Source organism: Nycticebus coucang, chromosome 8 (assembly GCF_027406575.1).
Source record: "Nycticebus coucang isolate mNycCou1 chromosome 8, mNycCou1.pri, whole genome shotgun sequence".
NCBI lineage: Eukaryota > Metazoa > Chordata > Mammalia > Primates > Lorisidae > Nycticebus > Nycticebus coucang.
Window position 1 is genome coordinate 125,867,782 of NC_069787.1, and position 22,629 is coordinate 125,890,410.

General features: G+C 39.4%; 1 protein-coding gene and 1 non-coding gene across 2 annotated transcripts in view; both read left to right on the plus strand.

Annotated features, from left to right (window-relative positions):
• Positions 1-22,629, plus strand: part of SCHIP1 (schwannomin interacting protein 1) — a 791,641-nt gene that overhangs the window by 276,155 nt on the left and 492,857 nt on the right. The window lies entirely within an intron of this gene.
• LOC128592988 (small nucleolar RNA SNORD29) lies at positions 18,845-18,909 on the plus strand. Its single transcript, XR_008382181.1, has one exon. It is a non-coding gene; the product is annotated as a small nucleolar RNA SNORD29 (small nucleolar RNA).

A 22,629-nucleotide genomic window follows, 5' to 3' on the forward strand; every position in this document is an offset into this window, starting at 1 on the left:
GGGAAAGTTGAGGTTAAGGCCCAACTATTTTTGACCTCAAAACCCATGTTTATTCCATCACTCCACAATGTCTCATATTACAGAAACTTCATTCTGTGTCATTTAAGTAAATTTTCAAAGCTTTTGGTGGAAAAAAAATTTTTTTTGAAACAGAGTCTCACTTTGTTGCCCTCAATAGAATGTCATGGCATCACAGCTCAGCAGCAACCTCAAACTCTTAGGCTTAAGCGATTCTCTTGCCTCAGCCTTCTGAGTAGCTGGGACTACAGGAACTCACCACAATGCCCAGCTATCTTTTGGTTGCAGTTGTCATTGTTGTTTAGCAGACCCGGGCTGGGCTTGAACCCACCAGCCTCAGTGTATGTGGCTTGTGCCCTACCCACTGAGCTATGAGCGAAAAAAACCTGGTGGAAATTTTTTATGTGAAAAATCAGACATTGTGTAGGAAAAGAATTTGTGTTGTAAATATTTATCCTAAACTGTAAAACTGAGGCTATTAAACTTGATAGTCTGAAAACATCAGAAAATATTTTCTTCTCACTTTTAATTAGAAACATTGATAGTGAAATGGGAATTGGAGAAAATTGGTGTTTTCTTTTTTTATATATAAAGTCATATACACATAGATCATGAGTACATTTATGCATATGTGGGGTACAATTTTTTTTTTATACAATCTGACATGGTTACATCAAACCAATCCACATAGCTTTCACCTCATTCACTTGATTATCGTGTTAAGACATTTATGTTCTACACGTGACAGATTGGACTTCTACCCTTGCAATATGCTCCATAGGTGTGGTTCCGTCTTTTACCTTCCATCAAACCTCCTCTCCCTTCCCACTCCATTTCTCTCCATCCTGGGCTATAGTTGTGTTCTATGTTTCATAACAAAGTGTGAGTCAACATAATTTGGTTTCATAGAAGTACTGAGCACACTGGATACTTTTTCCTTATTTCCAACAAAGGTCTGATAACCAGAATCCACAGAGAACTTAAACTTATTAATAAGAAAAGAACAAGTGATCCCATTTCACTATGGACAAGAGACCTGAACAGAAGCTTCCCTGAAGAAGACAGGCACATGGCCTAAAGACACATGAAAAAATGCTCATCATCTTTAATCATCAGAGAAATGCAAATCAGAACCACTTTGAGATACGATCTAACTCCAGTAAGAGTAGCCCACATCACAAAATTGGTGTTTTCACATCAATGAACTTGATTTTTTAGTATTTGTTTTGGAAGAGTAAAAGTAATACTACCTGATACTTTAAAAATAAATTTTATTGAATATATTAAAGGCATGCCACAAAATAGTTCCTATGTTACCATTATAAAATAGTAACATTGTAACCATTTTACTATATAAGATAAATATATGTAGTAAAATGGCGACAATGATGAAACAGATTAACATACCCATCATCTCACTGTAGTCACCATTTGCCTATACAAGATCTGACAATGAAGTTTGTCACTCATCCTAGAAAAAATGTTACCTGGCTCATTGCTTGAACATCCCTGCGATCACCTTCCAAGTACTCGCCTTAGGAAGAAGCTCTGCACGGACACAGGTGCTCAGTCCACCCTTCAAAGCTATTCTGGAGCTTTTTTTCTGGAATGGCCATCAGAGCTGTTATTGTATTACCTTTGATGTCCTGAAGGTCTTCTTTTCAATATTTTATCTTCAAGTAAAGGAGAAAGTCATTAGGGGCCAGATGAGGTGAGCAGGGAGGGTGTTCCAAGGCAGGTATTTGTTTACTGGCTAAAAACTCCCACAGACCGTGCTCTGGGAGCTCTTTGCTTTTGCTCATTGATGTGCTTCTTCAGGACCATTTTTGCGCGCACCTTTCTCGTGCCAAGATTTTCAGTTGAGATACTCCTGTTTCTCAATAGTTTACTTACTCTGCTCTGCTTCTCACAGTCAGCCGATGATTTGACAATCTGACGGGTTTTGCAGTGCTCTGTCAGTGCTGCTGCTTACTGGCTGCCCTGACCTTTTGTTTTGTTTTGTTTTTTGCAGTTTTCAGCTGGGGCTGGGTTTGAACCCACCACCTCCAGCATACAGGGCCGGTGCCCTACTCCTTTGAGCCACAGGCGCCACCCTGCCCTGACCTCTCTTCATCAGTGACGCTTTTCCCTCCCATCAGAAGACCGTTTAATTCGCGTGTACGCTGCCACGCTCTTCATGACATTATCCCCATGAACTTGGACTAACATGCCCCCGATTTCACTTCCACTCTTGCCTTGTCAAGTTTAGGAAGAAATTTCATGTTTGTTTTTTGCTCTAATTCAAGTTCCAACATTCTCACAATGGCACAAAAACCACACAATAACACTAATGAACGCCACTCATCAAGACACTGCCACACGTTGACAGAACACGGCTGTGAGACGCTGAAATACCGAGCTTATCAAACCTTACCAAGCTATTTGTACAGTGCCGCCAAAGTAAGCACAGAGTGGCAAGTTCACACACTTAATTGTCACCCTCATATACGTGCGTCTTATAATTATGGGTTAGTTTTCACCTTGGGGCAAGAACAGCTATAATTTTCTCACTTAGCAAAAATAACACACTCTTCCTCTTCTACATAGTATACACAATAATATTAATACATTTTATTAACTATAACCCTCTTGTATGTTGGGTCTTTTGTTTATTCTGATGTTTTTCTCTGGAATTCTTTGGGGAAAATCTGCTGAATAATTTTAAGGTTCTTTTCATTTTTATAAAAACAAAATCTGTAAATTGCATTACCATTATTCTAAATAGATATCGAGAAAAATTACCTATTATAAAATTACAAATGCATAGCATATTTATATAATATCTCAAAATTAGTTGTCTATGTTATAAAAGCATTATATCATATCTTATGGGGATTCTCAGATGACTAGTGAAGGAATTGATGTATCAATTTTTTCTCTGAATGATTCCTGAGACCTTCCTGCTGTGTGGCTCTGCAGAGTGAGGGGTATGCTGAAGTCTGATGAGTATACCCGCTGCTGGTGTTTGGTTTCCCAGGCAACAATGCAGCTTCACTGCGAGTCAGCTGTACAAGTATGACTATGCCCATTTTACAGATAAGAAACTCAGTATTTGGAATATTACTAATCCCAAGTAATAAAGTGCATTATCCAGATTTATCCAGATTCTCAGGGCTAGTGACTGACAGCACCAGGAATCCGACACAGATCTCTTCAACCCAATTCTGTTTTTTTTCCTGATAATATAGTGCTTATTCTTGCAATAATCCAACATATAACTTACTTTTGTGTTTTCAAAGAGTTGAGGGAAAATGGCCTATATTCTGTGTCCTTGATGGCACAATAACCACAGAGGCATTTCAGGGCTACTTAAATTTTTGTTTTTAATTTTTTTTTTTACAAAAAAAAAAAATACTTTCAGTGCTACTGCTATAGGAATTGATGCATTCCACAGCATCCATTAGTAAGTATAAGAAAAAATTGCAAGATAATTTCTTACATCAATTATGTTCTAATACCTCCTGTTGGTTCAGCTCTAGTCTATGGTACGTTGAGTGCACAGCAAGACAGGTAGAGAAACCGCAGAGCACAGGATCTGGCAGGAAACTTAAGGTTTGTCACCCCCCTAGGTATGACAAAAGGGAGAAACTGAGACCTTAGACCCCAAGGGAGAGGCACAGGTTATACATGATGAATACTGTATACTACTGAGATGAGAACTTTTTTTTAACTACTGATTTTTTTTTTTTTTTTTTTTTTTTTTTGCAGTTTTTGGCTGGGGCTGGGTTTGAACCCACCACTTCTGGCATATGAGGCCAGCGCTCTACTCCTTTGAGCCACAGGTGCCACCCTTAACTACTGATTTTTTTGTTGTTGTTTTTCATTTTCTTTCTTCTTTTTTTAGTCTCATTGTTGGAAAGAACATGGAAGAATAAAAAGTGTTTTCTTAGCAGTGGGCTATGCCCTGTCTTAGCAAGGTCCAGGCAGCCTTCCTGCTTGTGGAGGGTGGGTGCTTTGAGGGACTCTGAGCTTCAGCACTGGGCTCCTAAGCTGCAGTGGATGTGATGAGGACACGCTTCTAACTCGTTTGGGGAGTCGTGTACACCCGAGTCTTGGATCCTTACACCCCCTCACCTGCTCTGTTAATTTCCCACTGTGCTCAAAAAGGTTCCCTTAATTCCTTAAATACGCCAACTGATCTCTTGGCCCAGTTTTTACACATGTGATTTCCTCTGTCTGTAATGTCCTTACATAGACAGATTTTTCTCTCTTCAACTTCTTATTTATGTATAATCATAGATTCACATGCAGATGAAATGAATGAATGAATGAATGAATGAATGAATAGCAGTGACATCCTGTATGCCCTTTACCCAGTTGCCCTGGTGGTAACATCTTGCACATCAATATCACAACTAGGAAACTGACGACATTGTGCTCAGATTCCGCTGTTGTTACAGACTGTGTGTGTGATTGTGTGTGTGTGCATTTAGTTGGTATATTTAGTCAGCGTATGATGTGTAGACTTAAGAACAGGTCTCCTACTACCCTTTACAGACACAGTCACCCACTCTCTTTTTTCCCTTCCAAAACCTTGGAACCACAAATCTTTCCGCCCCCTCTATAATTTTGTTAAGAGAAGAGCATATGCTGTGTTATTGCTTTCACTTGTATTAGAAAAACATAACACTCAAGAACTATGATTTCAGAGATATTGCTTGGGATAGAGTAACTTGGATACTTAAGTTTTAAAAAGAGAGTCAATTTAAAGCAGTAGTAGTTCTCAACTTGTGGGTCACGACCTCTTTGTAACAATGAAAATACCTGGTGGCATTAGGAAGGTTGAGAACCCCTGATTTAAAGGCACGTACTCAGTAATGAGCAATTCACCTGCTACAGAGCTTTGATGAAAATCGTGAAGATGGTGGATAATGTTTGGGAGATAGCCAGTGTGAGCGGGATAGAAGCAGCCGCTAAATGAAGGAAGACCATCTGTTCATCCCTTTCATTTCTAAAAGTAACCCTTGAATGTGGCTGGACATTCCAAGCCAATATTCCAGTCCAGTTTTCAGGGCACAATTATCAATTCAGTAATTTATCCCCACGTTTGAACAAGCAAAGGGGATTAAGTACAAGAGATCTTATGTTCACCCTAGCTGATGCTCGAACAGCATAAAAACTTAGCAGGTGGCAGACAGAATCTTTACTTTCAACATTTTTATTGAAAATACTTTGGTTTTCCACTTGTAATTCATACTTAGCTCTTACTGAATAAAAGGGGGGGAAATAAGGTGTAAATAGAATACCTGAGCAGATTTTCACTTATCCCATAAGGGATGAGAGGGAACAGTCTGCTTGTTCCTGAAGAATCAGCACAAGTCTACAAAGTGTATTTCTTCCTTCATATGCCATGAAAAGGAGGAAGAATCAGGCCTAAAAATTTATGACTTTTTTTGTCTAAGATATTATTGTTTGTTTCATTCTTCCTGTAAGTGTGATAATAAAGAAAATATAGTTTCTTTTCTTAATAAAAAAAAAAAAAGAGCTTCCTGGAAGTTCTAGCCAATATAATTAGACAAGAAAATAAAGGACATCCAAATGGGACCAGAGGAGGTCAAGCTCTCCCTCTTTGCTGACAACATGATCTTAGACTTAGAGAACCCTAAAGACTCAACCACAAGACTCTTGGAAGTCATCAAAAAATACAGTAATGTCTCAGGATATAAAATCAATGTCCACAAGTCAATTGCCTTTGTATATACCAACAACAGCCAAGATGAGAAGTTAATTAAGGACACAATTCCCTTCACCATAGCCCCAAAGAAAATGAAATACTTAGGAATATACCTAACAAAAGAGGTAAAGGACCTCAATAATGAAAATTATGAAAGCCTAAGAAAGGAAATAGCAGAGGACTTTAACAAATGGAAGAGCATACCATGCTCATGGCTGGGAAGAATCAACATTGTTAAAATGTCTATACTTTCCAGAGCAATTTACCAATTCAATGCCATTCCTATCAAAATACCAACATCATACTTTCAAGACTTGGAAAAAATGATTCTGCATTTTGTATGGAACCATAAAAAAAGCCTGTATAGGTAAGGCAGTTCTTAGTAATGAAAACAAAGCTGGGGCATCACCATACCAGATTTTAGGCTGTATTCCAAGGCCATTGTGGTCAAGACAGCATGGTACTGGCACAAAAATAGAGACATAGACATTTGGAATCGAATAGAAAACCAGGAAATGAAACCAACAACTTATAGCCACCTCATCTTCGATAAACCAAACAATAGCATCCACTGGGGGAAAGACTCCGTATTCAATAAATGGTGCTGGGAGAATTGGATATCCACATGTAAAAGACTGAAACTGGACCTATACCTTTCTCCACTCACAAAAATTGATTCAAGATGGATAAAGGACTTAAATTTAAGGTATGAAACAATAAAAATCCTCAAAGAAAGAATAGGAAAATTCTGGAAGATATCGGCCTGGGGAAAGACTTTATGAAGACTGTCATGGCAATAGCAATAGCAACAATAATAAACAAATGGTATTTAATTACACTGAAAAGCTTCTGTACGGCCAAGGAGACAACAACCAAAGCAAATAGACAACCTACCCAATGGGAAAGGATATTTGCATATTTTGAATCAGACAAAAGCTTAATAATCAGTATCTGTACAGAACTTTAATTAATCCACAAGAAAAAAAACAATAATCCCCTACATCAATGGGGAAGAGAGATGAATAGAATCTTCTCTAAAAATGACAGACAAATGGCTAGCAAACATATGAAAAAATGCTCATCATCCCTAATTATTTTAGAAATTCAAATTAAAACCACCCTGAGATATTACCTAACCCCAGCGATAATGGTCTATATCACGAAATCTCAAAACTGCAGATGCTGGCACGGATGTGGAGAGAAAGGAACACTTTTACACTGCTGGTGGGACTGCAAACTAATACAACCTTTTTGGAAGGAAGTATGGAGAAACCTCAAAGAACTCAACCTAGACCTGCCATTTGATCCTGCAATACCATTACTGGGCATCTATCCAGAAAGAAAAAAAACGTTTTATTATAAAGACACTTGTACTAGGCTGTTTGTTGCAGCCCAATTTACAATTGCCAAAATGTGGAAACAACCTAAATGTCCTTGAATCCAGGAATGGATTGGTAAACTGTGGTACATGTATACCATGGAATATTATTCAGCCATAAAAAATGGAGATTTTGCAGCATTTGTACTAACCTGGATGGAGGTGGAACACCTTATGCTTAGTGAAGCATCACAGGAATGGAGAAGTACGCGTCCTATGTCTTCAATTTTGATATGAAGACAATTAATGACAATTAATGACACAGTGGGGCATAGGGGTAGGGGAGACCAGACAGACAAGGAGGGTAGGGGTGAAGGAAAGGAAAAGAAGAAAAAAAAAAAAGAAAGAAAAGAAAAGAAAATAGTGACTAATTCTCACATAAATTGAATTTAATTTTGACCAAAGTACATTACTTAAACATTAATTTTTAATTCAACTTAATATGTTGTTTAGGATATTATATCCTCATTTATAAGTGACATATGTTTGTGATTTCCCTTTATAATAATATATTTTTTCCAAATTTAATATCAGGTGTACCCAGATCAAGTAGAATAATTTTGAAGTATTTCTTCTTTTTCTATTGTCTATAAGATTTGGCATGATCTGTTTTTCAAAATTATCTTTTACTTTTATTTATAAATATTGTCTATTTTTTGATACTTAAAAAAAATAAGAAGTTGACTGATGACTCCATACTGAATCTCAGAATCAAAGCATTCTATAATAGACATACTCTTATTTGACAATGTGAATGTTACTTTCTTTGCATTATTATTATTATTGCTTAATATTTCGATGTAGCAATTGTCTGATTCCTTTTCTGAATGTATTTATGTTCGTTCTTTATGAGGTTTTTGTTTCTAGTCCTTATTTTAAACATTGTTATTGTTATTAAAATTTAAGCCTTTTTAATTCTGTGAAGGCAAAAAAATGGAAACCTAATACACACATGTATACGTAAAAATTTTTAAAAAGAGCTTAAGTATAGATACTTTAAAACTTTTCTTCATCAAGGTAGCCCTTGCACTAATAAGAACAGGCTTTTTAACCCCGGTTGTATTTATTTATCTTCAGTCTGCCAAACTAGAACAAGAATGGGGAATCTGAAGTAAGTTTGGGTCCAGATGAAAAGCATATCAGTTCTGTTAACACCACCTTTTCTATCCTGTGTATACAAAGTAGGGGAAGGGGAGGGGAGGGAGGGGGGAGGGAGGTGGAGGGAGGGGGACTAATGGGATTACAGCTGCAGTGCATCTTACAAGGGTATATGTGAATCCTAGTAAATGTGGAATGTAAAGGTCTTAGCAAAATAACTAAGAAAATGCTACAAAAGCTATGTTAACTAATGTGATGAAAATGTGTCAAATGATATATGAACCAAGTGTATGGTGCCCCACGATCATACTAATGTACACAGCTATGGTTTAATAAAAAAAAAAAAAAAAAAAAAGTAGGCATTCGGTAATTCTTTGCTGGCTAGTTCATTGATTGAATTTAGGATAGCTTTTACTCATTTAACAGTGAATCTACAAGTTGCAAATTGGTTCATTTCCTAGTGGAATACAATTGCATTTCATGCAAACTGTTAACACCAGTTATTTTAAATTCTCATCTTTTCATTCCCCGTGGAGTTCTAAACAATAACAACAAAATTGAATGAAAAATTCTGTTACTCACTGACTTCTAACACTGAAAACAAATCTGTTTTTCAACTAGACTCACTCCATAATTTCATTACATTCTGAAAAATAAATTTAGTCGGCTTTTACCGAAAAGGCACAATGGAAATGGGTTGGTGCTAGACGTGGTGTAATCTTTAACACAAGTTATTCTAATTCTGGCTCTTAATATAAAAGAACAATTTTATGTTTGAGGATCTTGCTGCATCTTAATTAGAAACATCATGTTACTATATATCTAGAAGCTATGTCTGTAATATTCATCACTGCATTAATTCATAGGAATTTCCCCCTGAATATTATGAAGAGAGGCAACGCATAATCTCTTTTGGAAAAATTCATCAGGAGTTTCTCAATGGTTATTTTGGGAAAGAAGAGAGCTTCATTTCATGCTTTAAATTTTATAAACCGGACTGCTGTAACATTTTGCTTATTGGAACTTTGAAGAATGTAAGGTGATTATTCCCCTGAAGCAAAGGTGTGGGTGAAAATGGCTTAATGATATTTTAAAATTCTATCAATAAGAAATTGGCAGTGTCTGGGTAACTCTAACCTCCAAATCTGACTGGTGAGAGAAGGGGGAAAACTATACTAACAGTTAGTAGAGTTAGCATTTTTTAAAACTTATGCATGGTAAGTACAATAGTTACTTATAAAAACAACTTGTAGCCTTTATTCCACATGAGGGCTAGACCTGTGTTAGATTAAAAAAGGCAAATGAGACTCCATTTTGATTCTTTGTGGTAGTATTAATAGAATTTACCCACAGGAAGAAATGGATTCTATTGGGAGGATTTCTTGCCTTTTCTATCCTATTAAGATGCTAAATGTAAACAGATTGACAAATCTGATTCTATCACCTCCCATGGGTAGACTGAACTCTTGTCTGTGTTTATAGGCGAAGCATTTGCCAGAGTTGTTAAAAGATTTGCCACAATTGTGCCCAGCTTGTAGGTAAAGGGCAACTTTGAGTCACATCAACACCTCTCCGAAGTTGCTCCACCTTGAAGATATTATACCAGTCCAGCCCGGACAGTACGGCTACCTGCTTGTTCATGTACACAGACACATATTCACGCACGTCCACGCCTCCTCCCCTGCACACCACAAATACACTGGGCAAGAGTTTAAAGAACTGAACAAATCCTCAAAAGGCTGAAAGGGACCTAATGATTTACTGCCTGGACATCTGTCAGAGGGCATAAATCACCGACTCTCATCCCAATGCAGCGGCGCTCTCACACTGCTCTCCCCACCCCTGTGTTATAACGTGTCAGAGCAAAAGCAAGGAAATGACTCGATCCAAACAACCAGGGTTCAGGACATTTATCTTAGTCACTAGTGCACAGGAAGGTGACATTATATAAAATCAGATAGCCGTGTACTCAGAAATCTGAAAATCAATTGCCTCAGATGCATAAAATGGAAACTTGGTAAGCATCTATTGCATTTCAGATACTCAGTGTTTTCCCTAGATTCATAATTATATTCGATTTCTTGGAGAAAGAGTTTCTTCACTTAATAATCCTAATTCCCTCCTCCCTCCTTACACCCCTCCGCCCCACTCCACCACTCCCAATCCCTCACCCCAGGGTTACCAAATCTCTACCATGTTCCACCTGTGTGGGGGGTTTCGTTGTTGTTGTTCCCTTTCCTGATCAGGGTAAATTTGACCTGGACAGTTTACACTAGATTTTTCTTTAGGGGAATTACAAATTCTAGAGAGTTACGGTAAATTCTTTAATGAAGTCCTAGTCTGTTCATTTTAAGACAGTGATTCCTCCTAGGGCTGAGTTGTGTTCTGCTTGAATCCTGCGTCTTCCCTGTGTTCACTCTGCAGGCGCTGAAGGTGCTCAGCATTTCTGCTCCTGCAGGGTCCTGGCTGGCCGGGCCCGTCTGCCTCACTCCATAATGGAGCCATAGTTTATGTCACTAGAAGGGTGGGTCATGTTCAGGCTTTGGTGGGGATTTTTTGTTTTATTTCAGAGGCTGGTGATCTGCTATTTAATAAGTCCCTTTTGCTACATGTTTTTTGTCAGTATTTTTATCTTTTTGATTTGTTTTTATTTTCATAGATGTGGGGGTACAAATCTTGTTACACTGAAGGGTTGCTTAGTGGAGAAGTCTAGGCTTTTAACACACCCATCACCTGAAAAGTATATGTTGTGCCCGGTGGGTAATTTTTCATCCCACACATTCTGTCTGCCCTCCCCTTTCTGAGTCTCTAGTGTCCATTAAGTCGTTCTGTGTGACCTCTGTACCCACTGCTTAGTTCCCGCTTGTGAGTGACAACAGGTGGTCTTTGGGGGTTTGCTCCTGGGTTACTTTACTGAAGATAATGACCTTCAGTTCCATCCAAAGTGACTTCGAAAGCCATTGTTTCCTTTTTTAATTGTCTGAATAGTACTCCGTGGTGTGCGTGTGTGTCTACACAGGGATGTATACGTACACGCATATATCATATTTTCTTTATCCACTCACCTGGTAGTAGACACTCAGATGAGTTGCATATCTTTGTAATTGCGAATTTTGCTGCAATGAACATCCAAGTGCAAATGTCTTTTTAATAAATTGACTTCTCAGTAGTGGGATTACTGAGTCAAATGGTAGATCTACTTTTAGCCAACTTGAGAGTAAACCACTAAGTTTTGGGGGGAAAATTGATTTTGTTGCTAGAGCCTGAGTCTGCTAGGCATTTCAATATAGAAAAAAGTCCAAAAAGATCTTGATATTAACTACTCCCCATTAGCTAATTAGACAATTTTGACAGTGGACTTAAGTTTCTTAAGCCATTTTTGAACTTTAAAATATGTATCCCAGGGTCTGAAAGAGGTAAACATCCGTAGATGCTAATTTACTCCCTACATGTGGTTTATCCCTGAAAGTATTTTGACTCATTCTGGTTTGTAGCTTTCTGGTTGAAGAAGCAATTCACACAGAGGCAGACAGATAGAACAGAGCCTTTGTCACAGCAGAAATACGCATTGTGAGCCCCTTGGTGTCTTGCAAGAGGCCAGGCAAAAGAGAGAGTGGTTCTAAATTATGCTTCTCACAATACTTCCCAAGGAGAACACGGCAAATGAATTCAATTCTCTTAAACTAAATTGAACATCTGAAGGAAAATAAATCTGAACAAGCTACCTAGCTTTATGTGTTCCTTTTCCATGATTTCACTGTATACCATTATTTGAATTGGGTCTGATCAAATTGAAGATAAAACACCTTAGCAAAATTTTGGAGAATGAGTTTTTAAAAGACAGAGAAAGAAACCTGATTCAGGATAGAGTGATAGCTTTCCCTTAATTGAATATCACTTGTATTCACAATATTTCACTGTCTAGCAATGGCAGATTTTGTCATTAAAATAAGTCTAAGAAAACCTAAGTTCAGGAGAGAGACCCCACAGAATGCATTAGAATATTACAGGCATCCAAATGTAAACACATAGAAGAGACTAAGAGATCTGATATTCAGATCGATCTGAAAATCAAATCAGTCAATCTGATCAATCAGATCTACCTCTTTTTTAATATATCTCAAGATTGCTGATAATAATTGAAGTTCTAGGGCAACATGTAATTTTCAAGTAATGGACTTTGTACAAAATAAGCCTACATGCACACACACACACATGCACAGCACACATGCACACTCACCCACATGAGCACACATGAGCATACACACACGCACACATGTATGCACACACGTGTACACACATGCACACACACATGCACACATGCATACACGAGCACATACGCACACATGTATGCACACACGTATGCAAACATGCACACACATGCACACATGCATACGCGAGCACACACATGCACACACATGCACGCACACATGCATACGCGAGCACACACATGCACACACATGTACGCACACATGCATACGCGAGCACACACATGCACACACATGCACGCACACATGCATACGCAAGCACACACATGCACACACATGTATGCACACATGCACACATGTACGCACACATGCACACATGCATACACGAGCACACACATGCACACACATGTACACACACATGCACACATGCATACACGAGCACACACATGCACACATGTACACACACACGTACACACATGCACACACACAGGGCAACCAGTCAAGATAAACTCAGGTATGTTTTGACAATGAGAGGGCAGAAATGATCACCCTTTTGAATAGGTTGTTTTGGAGGAAGAGTACTGTGTAGACTCAGATGCCACAAATACTGAACCAGAGGTTGTGAATGAATTCTGATAGTATTTCATTCATCCTGCTTTTACAGTCAGCATATTTACTTCCTTGGAGTTTTTTTTGTTCTCCATTATATCAATGTGTATAAAATCCTCCAACGTGTATAAAAAGGAGTAAAAATAGTACTTTTTAAATTTACTGAAGCAAGAAACTAGCACCAGGTACTACTCTGATGAGAACGTGAGTAAATATAATACAGCCACTACCCTTGGAGTCTTACCATGCATCAGAGCTGTAGGATGTGACCAAATGCAGGGTGCCTGTGAGAGGTGCTGCAGGGTGGGGGTGGGGGTGATAGGCAGAAGGTCTGGGGCTCAGGTTACAGGATAATCCAGTCTGCCCTGAGGGTTAGGCAGAAGGGAAAGCTATGGAGATGAGAAGGAGGGGGTTGGCAGTATTTGCTACAAATTTGGAGAATGTGACTTGGCACCTGGGGAATGTTGGCACATGTATAGCAGCTGAAAGAGCTTGATTTAGTGCAAAACCGGAAGCCAGTTATGGAGGAAGCGAACTCCAGGCCTACGGAGAAGGATAGAGAGGAGGGGCAGTCTTGGGGTCAGATTAGAAAGCTCTGTTGGATGTGCCTGCCTGCTCCGGTATTTTCTGTTATCCCCAGCACCTAGCATGGTCATTCTCAGCCCTAGAGTCCCTCATAAAGGTCAATGGGAGTGCCTGGCAAGTCCCTAGGACCAGGACAGGGAAAGGTGATCAAGGAAGAAGGAACAGCCTCAGTAAAGGCTCACTGCGGCTTGAGTATGAAGCTGGGATTTGAAGTGCAAGTTCATGGTCGGCCCACCTGGGAGCATGCCTCTGACAGGACTGTCTTCTCTGAGCAGCAGGGGCTATAGGGGCCGGGGGAAACCCAAGGCCTTCACACAATCCCTGCAAAAAGCCATACTGTTTTTGATAAACCTGCTTCAGTGAGAACATGGTTGGCTCTTAAGCTTCTCAAGCAAAGACTTCACAGAGTGTCAAAGACATGTGCCAAAAGCAGGTGCCCCATAAATTAAACTACACTACAGTTGGTATATCACATAAGCTTAAAATTATTCAATCTATGAAAAATCCACAGGACAACTTAGAAAATAGGTGAAATATAGGTGACAAGACACGCTAAGAGACACACTTAGGAGAGAGTTCCTGAGCAGTGGAAATAAAAATGCAAGCATGATATTGTGAGCCAGAGTGCACATGGAATTTCGTATGGTATTTGAGTCAAATGTCTATAGAACTTAGTATTCATCAATTTTTAAAGGGCAAGGCAAAAAAGAACATGATTGTGTGCTGATAGGTTTCAGAGTCACATAAAATTGTATGAGAATTAATTTTTCATAAGAGAAAAGTGGGAATTACTGATTCCTTACATTTTAACTGGAATCTAGTCCTTGCCTTACTTCTTTGATGGGTTATGTGACCTTCTGAAAGTGACTTAACTACTTTGGATCTCTGAGTCTTTAGTTTTAAAATAGAAATGATACTATCTGCATGTCAACTTCATTGATTATTTGGAGAATTAAAAGATGCCCCACAGATAAAAGCAAGATGCATATTCAAGATAAGGTATCATCAAGGCAGTTAATTATAACTTTAAAATTATCAAGATCGAGTTTATTTAGAAATGAATAATACATTGTATGGACTGGGAATTAGAGTTGCGCAAAAATGTAAGATGTGGTGGGGTAGGGAGGGGAAAAACCCATCATGAAAGGACTGAACACTGCTCTAGGAAAACACCCTCCTGTCAAAGCACTAATCACATGAACAGGAGCAGGAAGTCTCGTAAAGGGAAAGCAGGTCTGGTCTCGTGCAGTTGTTGTGGACAGCAGGCCTATTGAGAAAACAAAGACCCATAGGTAGGACTTTGTGTACCTCCTGTGTTTGTTAGCTGACAGCACAAACACAGAGGTGACAAGCCAGGGTGAGATTAATAAATGACACCTAAGAGCAAACACGTACCCTGACTTTTCACTGCCAAATAGAGCATGACTGGACCAATGTAAATATCCGAACCCACAGGAGCCCCCCCCGAAGATGCTCACTGCAAACATCGGGAGCCCAGGGACCACTAAGCTTCCACTTTCTTTCAGATTTACGAATATGTGGCCTTACAGCTTGGATTTTAGCAGAGCATCAGCAGGATCTTGTAAATGGGAAATGTCATTTTACTAATTTACATACAGCACTATTTACCTTTTTGGTGAGTTTTATCTTGGGCATAGATTCTTGTAACTACCACTGCAAAGGAAACAGACCAATTCCAATACTCCAGAGAGTTCCCTTCTGGTGACTTTTTGCCCCCGTATAATCACTGGTCTGTTCTCTGTTCCTATATAGTGTTTCCTTTTCTAGAATGTCATATTAATGAAATTATTCATTCTTCAGTCAATTGCTGGGGTAGCCTTTGAGCTGCGATAAGTTATCATAAAAGTGCATCTAGACCAGGCTGTCAAAAGACAGCCAAGCTCATGTTTACTTTTTTTAGAATTTTTTTTGTTTTTGTTTTTATTAAATCATAACTGTGTGCACTGATGCATTTATGAGGTTCAGTGTACCGATTTGATATACAATGTGAAATGCTTACATTGAACTGATTAACATATCCATCAAGCTTATTTAGTTGGAGGTAGAATTATTTTGCTGATGTTCTGTTCATTGTTACATGAGGTTCACAAGATTATGTTTTCCCACCAGCTTTTTTTTATTAGGCCTTTCTTCTCCGGGATGTCAGTATCTTTCTTTCATTAGTGGGACCCAAGTTTCTTCTATAAACATTCACTGATCACTTGTCTTTAAATGAGGATGTGGTATACAATACTGGTGATTTTTTCTCTCTCTCTTTTTTTTTTTAACTAAATCATAGCTGTGTACATTAATGCAATCGTGGGGTACAATGTGCTGGTTTTATATACAATTTGAAATATTTTCATCAAACAGGTTAACATAGCCTTCACGGCAATTCCTTAGTTATTGTGTTAACACATTCGTATTCTACATTTAGTAAATTTCACAGGTACCCTTGTAAGATGCACCATAGGTGTGGTCCCTCCAATCACCTTCTGACAGCCACACGGCCTACAGACATATGAAAAAATGTTCATCATCAGAGAAATGCAAGTCAAAACTACTTTGAGATATCATCTAACTCCAATAAGATTAGTCCACATCACAAAATCCCAAAACCAGAGATGTTGGCATGGATGTGGAGAAAAGAGAACACTTCTACACTGCTGGTGGGAATGCAAACTAATACGTTCCTTTTGGAAAGATGTTTGGAGAACACTTAGGGATCTAAAAATAGACCTGCCATTCGATCCTACAATACCTCTATTAGGTATATATCCAGAAGACAAAAAATCACATTATAACAAAGATATTTGTACCAGAATGTTTATTGCAGCCCAATACATAATTGCCAAGTCGTGGAAAAAGCCCAAGTGCCCATTGACCCACAAATGGATTAATACTGGTGATTTTTAAGTAAAAGACCCTGGTCTCTGCTCCAAGAAGGCAGGAAGTTCTCTATCAGCCACTCTCTGGTACCGAGTGCCTGCTATGGAATTCTCAGTTGTAGACAACATCTGGATTGTTTTCACCCTTATATGTTCAGCATAGAGAATGTATGATGTGCTAGACACCATTCTTAATGCTTGGGGTAAAATAGTGAACAAACGAAACAGACCAAAATCTCTGTCCTCTTGGAATTTACAAACTGACTAGTGAAAACAAATAATAAAGTGTAAACATCATAAATATGTAAATTACATGGTATGTTAGAAAATGAAGAAAGATATGGAAACATGATAAAGTAGAATAAAATAAGAGAGTGCTAGAGCAGGGTAAGAGTGCTACATTAAATAATTGGCAGCCTACTTGTATAGAGAAAGTGGCCCTTTGGCAAAGATTTGATAGAAGTGAAGGGTTAGTCATGAAGTGACTTAAGGAAGAGCATTCCAGGTAGAAGACACAGTCGGTGCAAAGATCCTGAGGTGGAAGCATGCCTGCAGTGTCTAAGGAAGAGCAGTAAGGTCAGCTTGGCTGGGCAGGGAGGGTGACGGGCTCGAGATGAGTAACTAGGGATCTTATGGGGCCCCATAGCCCATTTTAATGAATCTAGATGTTACTCAGGGAGATGGGAGCCGTTGTAGGATTTTGAGAAGGAAAATTGCTCGATAGACTCACATTCTGGAAGGATCTATTTGGCAAGTGTATGGAGAATGGACTGTAGGGGACAACGGAAATGCAGAAAATCTATTGTAATAATCCAGGAGCGAGACAACCGTGGTACAGACCATGTATTAACAGTGGGGGCGAGAAAAGTTGGGTTCTGCATGTGTTTCTAAGTTAGGTTCAATGTGACTCTCTGTTTAGACGTGTATTCAAAAAAAGGCTTCATTTACTTTTGGCTCAAGGAACTGAAAGTTTGGAATTCCCATCAAAGGAGATAGAAAGGGAAGATCAGGGTGTTTTGATTGTCAGAGAGATACTGGGTACATGAAGATCTGGGTTATATCTGGAGTTTGGAATAGATGTGAGAAATGTGAAAGTTCTTGGTGTACTAATAGTATTTGGAGTCATATGACTGGGTCAGATCACCTAGGATGGGACTATAAACACAAAAAAGGAGGGGACCAAGGTTTAGCCCTTCCGCTCTCCAACATGAAGAGTACCAGCTAAAGACACCTAGAAAAATGATACTTGACTTAGGAATAAGATCCAAGAGAATGTGTTTTTCTGGAAACCAATGAAAGGTGTGTATGGCAAAAGGAGTGACCAATTCTGTCACCTGCTGAACATAAGTGAGGTGAGGGCTGAGAACAAACCAGTAGGGTTAATGATTGGAGGTCTTTACTGTCTTAGAGCAGAGTAGTTTTAGTGGAGGGGTGAAGGCAAAAGCCTGGCTGGAGTGTGTTTCAGAGAGAATGGAAGGAGAGGAATTGCAGACAGGGAGTATAGACAACTCTTTCAAGAAATGTCATTGCTAAGGGAAGTGAAGAATGGAGCAGTAGCTGGGCATTGGCCGTGCTGTGTCTGCAAGCTCACTGCAAGTATTTACAATGAATAGCCACAATAGAATGAGGCTAATTAAACAGTGGATGGAGTAAACAGATTCAAAAACCAAAATAGGCCTAATAAGTAAATAAATCACTTTAATGAACAATAGTTATTTTTATGTGGTGTGTCAGAAGATAAAAATAATCAAGGGCCATGTGTTTAGATAGTAAGCAAAATTTCCCCTTTCATAAAGAGCAGAGTGAAATATGTATAGACGGTAAATGAGCTCAGCACCTGCTACATTGGTTTGAAAGCTGGTGATGTCAGAGGAATGAACCAAAGGACGATGGGCCCTCACAGGTTGTCCAATAATAAAATATCAAATAAATTCAACAGCAGTTGCCCCTCCCCACCAGGCAGACACACATCTGTGCGGGTAGCTCTCTGGCAGGCTTTGGTAGATGAAATTGTCATGCTTTATTTTCTGGATTTCTGTGAAACCCCTAACAAAACACCCACCAGTCCATTCACCTCCCTCCGCCAAATGACAATTCCTACGTGGAAAGGGGGTGATCACCTGGCGTGTCTACTCTGTAAATGGGCAATATTAATTCATTCTAAGAATGATATTTGGGATTATAATCAGCGTTGTTTGGTCAAAGTGTTTTTTTTGTTTGTTTGTTTGTTTTTTGGTGTTATTTAGCCCTATGCTGCTGGGGAAAAAAATATATAGTTTGTGACATTGATAATGAGTTCTATTCTTATTCTTAACTAAGTGCCTGGGAAGAATAAATAGGGAAATCATTTCTGTGATGAATCAAACTAGCTCACTATGATTGGCAGTGAAAATACACGAACACCTGAGAAACTAGAACAGGAGTGAGGGGAGATGGCACATTAAAGGAACCTTTCACCCACAGCTTTGCTTTTCCCCAGGTACTGTTACCAGAAACCTGCTTGTTGGCACAAAGGTCTAGCATTTTGTCTGGAACCCAAGAATAGATCTGAGAGGGAAGCTTAGCCCTCTTCAACCCTACTCTGAAATTAGAGGTCTGAGGAAAGAACAAGGTGCATATAAATGCTAAACAAGCACTGGCTTTTGACATAAGCAGCAGTGAGACAATTGCAAGTCTCAACACCAGACTCCCTCACTACAGCTTTAACTGGGCAACAGACTGACCTAGCAATATTCCTCCTGAGAGACCAACTATGGACTGCTATGCATTTGAGTGTCTTCGTGCCCCTGATTTACCTTCTGGAACCTAGTTGTAATACATTTCAACATTCATTTCCACCCCTGAGTATGGATTACATGTGATACGCAGGAATAAAGCTCTCCATTCCTAAAAATAAATAAATAGGAAAATCAGAATATATCTAAATCTGAATAGAAAAAAAAATACATAGAAACTCCGGCATTTTTTAATGAAAATTATCAATTTATTTGGGCAATCCAATTTAAAAAATGGCCAACGTTGTCTCTTTGTTTTTCTCTCTGTGTTCCCTGCCTACTTTGCATGTTGCTGGTTAACATAGTGCAATACTAGTATAATAGGGAATTTGGGAAGAATTCCAAAGCAAGAACACTCTTTTCTGTTTTCTGTTGGTAGCAGATATTGCTGTTACCATTTTTACTACTTTCAATTGATCTCAAGATAAGAACTGCTTGTTAATGAAGCTGGGAAATTGGGACTTGGAGTTTTATGCAGTCTTTTAAACAGCTAAGTAAAACATAATATATAAGAATGTTAATTTTAGAAGTGGGCCTCTAGTAGATACTCAATAAAAGCACTTCCTGGTTTATGGGCAAGACTCTCTGAGCTTAGCTTAGGAGATATGGATTGCCTAGGACTACTAGTATAGGAGCTAAAACAGCATAGAAATGATCAATGACAGTAAAGTCAAGACTTACAGAGAAAGGAAACTTTGTTTCTGTGTCTTACACAGGAAAAGAGAAATTTGTGGTTTTAAAACTTCAGGTATCACACATAGTAGGTGTTCCATAAATACGTGTTGAATGAATCCATGGCAGGAAATGTTTATAACAGTCCCCTTGTACCTTTCACAGAGGCACTATTACCTGGACTCTCTTACCAGAGATTTAGATGTGCTTTGTGGTTTAGAATTGAAAAAAATTGTCACCTCTGTCAATTCAGGCAGCAGAAATGAGGGAGACGGCCCCCATGGCAAAAGTTGGGAAAAGTAACTGGGAAATGACTCATGGGTGCAAAGCTCACCATAGGTCAACCCTTTCCCTTCAGGGTGGAATATAATTGAGGTGGTGTTTATCCAATTTATGGTTGTCAGATAGTTTCATAGCTAACGTGTGTGTGTGTCCATTCATCCCTTGGATGTTCCTGGTATGTTGACAGTGTTTCAAAATAGCTTCAGTGCAGAACAAAACACCTAAAAGGCTTAGGGCATCTTCCACACGTTGGCTCTTAAATCTGGTATTTACTCTCCCGGCAAGAATTGAGCCTGACAGGGGTGCTGTAGAGCGATGACTGTATTGCGCTGAATTCATTATCATCTCTGTACCCTGAAAAGAGAAGGGCTGGGGTGAGTAAGAGCTGACAGTCTTGACAAAACTGTCTACTGCTGTGAAGTATAATCATATTGGCTTGTCTCTATTGATATTGCTCTGGAGACAGATATTCCACTTTTAGAACATTCTCTAATGGAAACTGTAAGTCACAGGTTGTTCCATGATATCGCTCGGTTATGGGGTTGTATTTGAGATGTGCTAAATCTCTCCTTGGAAGTGGGAGTGGAGTGTCATGGGCATAGGACGTGTCTCCCCACTAAGTGTCTGAAATAGCACCCCCTTTCTTACTCTCTTTCCCTTTTGTCTTGTTCACTTTCTCGCATTATGAAAACCTGTGTCTCCCACGTGAGAATGTGAGCACAGAGAGATTGCCAGCACGTTCACTGTCGTACCCTGGTATCTAGAAGAGTGCCTGGCATGTAATTACTTAAATATTTGTTGAATTAATAAAAATATACTCTGTGATCATCCTAAGTCTGCAACTGGGTATTCTATTTGCTTTCATTTCTTATTCTATGCACAGCCTTAAGTTGCCCAGTTGGTTGCTCTGATCTGGAGTCTTCCCCAGTGGCGTCCTTTGGTTGACACAGTAGCCCTCTACTCTTTGCAGAATGGCTTCTGGCCAATGACTTCATAAAGAGCTTATTCTCCTGGGCTCCTGGGCTCCTGGGTGACCTCAGCATGGCCAACAGCACTGGCTCCTGGGCTTCAGCTGTCCCTCACACTGAACCACGCCCTGTTATCTCTCCCAGGACTTCCTCTCTGGTTTTTAATTTATCCTTCTACACTGGTCCTCTTGGTAGGCTTTTCTGTACTCAGGGTTTTCAACAACCACTTAAACATTAATAAAAGGCTGTATTACACGGTGACTTAGAACTTGAGCACCAGATTCAAGCAAACTTGGTCTCAAATCTTTATGTCTGTCACCTTGGCAAAGTACTCAATCTCCCCACCATTCTGTAAACATGAGGTGATGGTGGTGTCCACCTCACAGAGTGCCACAGAGTCAGCCCTCAGTAAACATTGCCTGTTGGTATTTCCTCCTACCCTGAGTCTGGACACGCCTCTCCAGGCTCAGCCACTGGCGGGTAGGCCCATCTCTCACAGGCCCCACCAGATTTAAAGTTGAGTCATCTGATAAAACTGAGCCCCATCATCTCCTCACTCACATCCCCCGCCCTGTGCCTGCTAAACTAGATTGCGTGCAACTGCAACATTTCAGGAGACTTTTTGATAGGGGAAATGTTTACTTCTTAGGAATGCTTGTTTTTATTTAACAAAATAATGACATTGTAAAAAATACCAACTTCTACCTACTATCACCATCATATCAGTCAAAAATATCACAGCACCCTCCAAACCTAGAAATAATTCCTAGTTACGATACAGAACGAAAGGCCGTGTTTATAAAAGATGATCTAGCAATGTATCTGAGCTGTACCATCTATGAGTCTGTCCTAATCTCTTACACTTCCTTTATTTTTCTTACTGCACTGGAGACCTGTGAAAACTTTGTACAGACAAGCACTGGCCCACAGCTGGCGTGTGAAAACTCTTCTCTGCAGACCCTAACCTAGCTCATGCTATCTCTTATGACTAGTTTGATGAAAGTATTTCAAATTGTATATAAAACCAGCACTTTGTGCCCCATAAATGCATTAATGACACAGCTATAATTTAATAAAAAAAAAAGAAAAAGAAAATAAAATTTAAAAAAAGTCTCCAGGGAAGATTCTGTAGCCACTTTTGATCTTTCCTCCCTTCCCTCCCCCTCCCCCTCCCTCCCCCTCCCTTCCCTTTCCCTTCCCTTCCCTTCCCTTCCCTCCCTCCCTCCCTCCCTCCCTCCCTTCCTTCCTTCCTTCCTTCCTTCCTTCCTTCCTTCCTTCCTTCCTCTCTCTCTCTCTCTTTCTCCATCCTTCCTTCATTCCTAGACAAGCATGAAACCAAGTTTATTGAGGAAGAGAAAGGTAGGTTTACAGAGTAAGAGCAAGACACAGGCTTACAGAGCAAGGTCTTCGCCTTTGACAGCGAATGGGCCTCCATT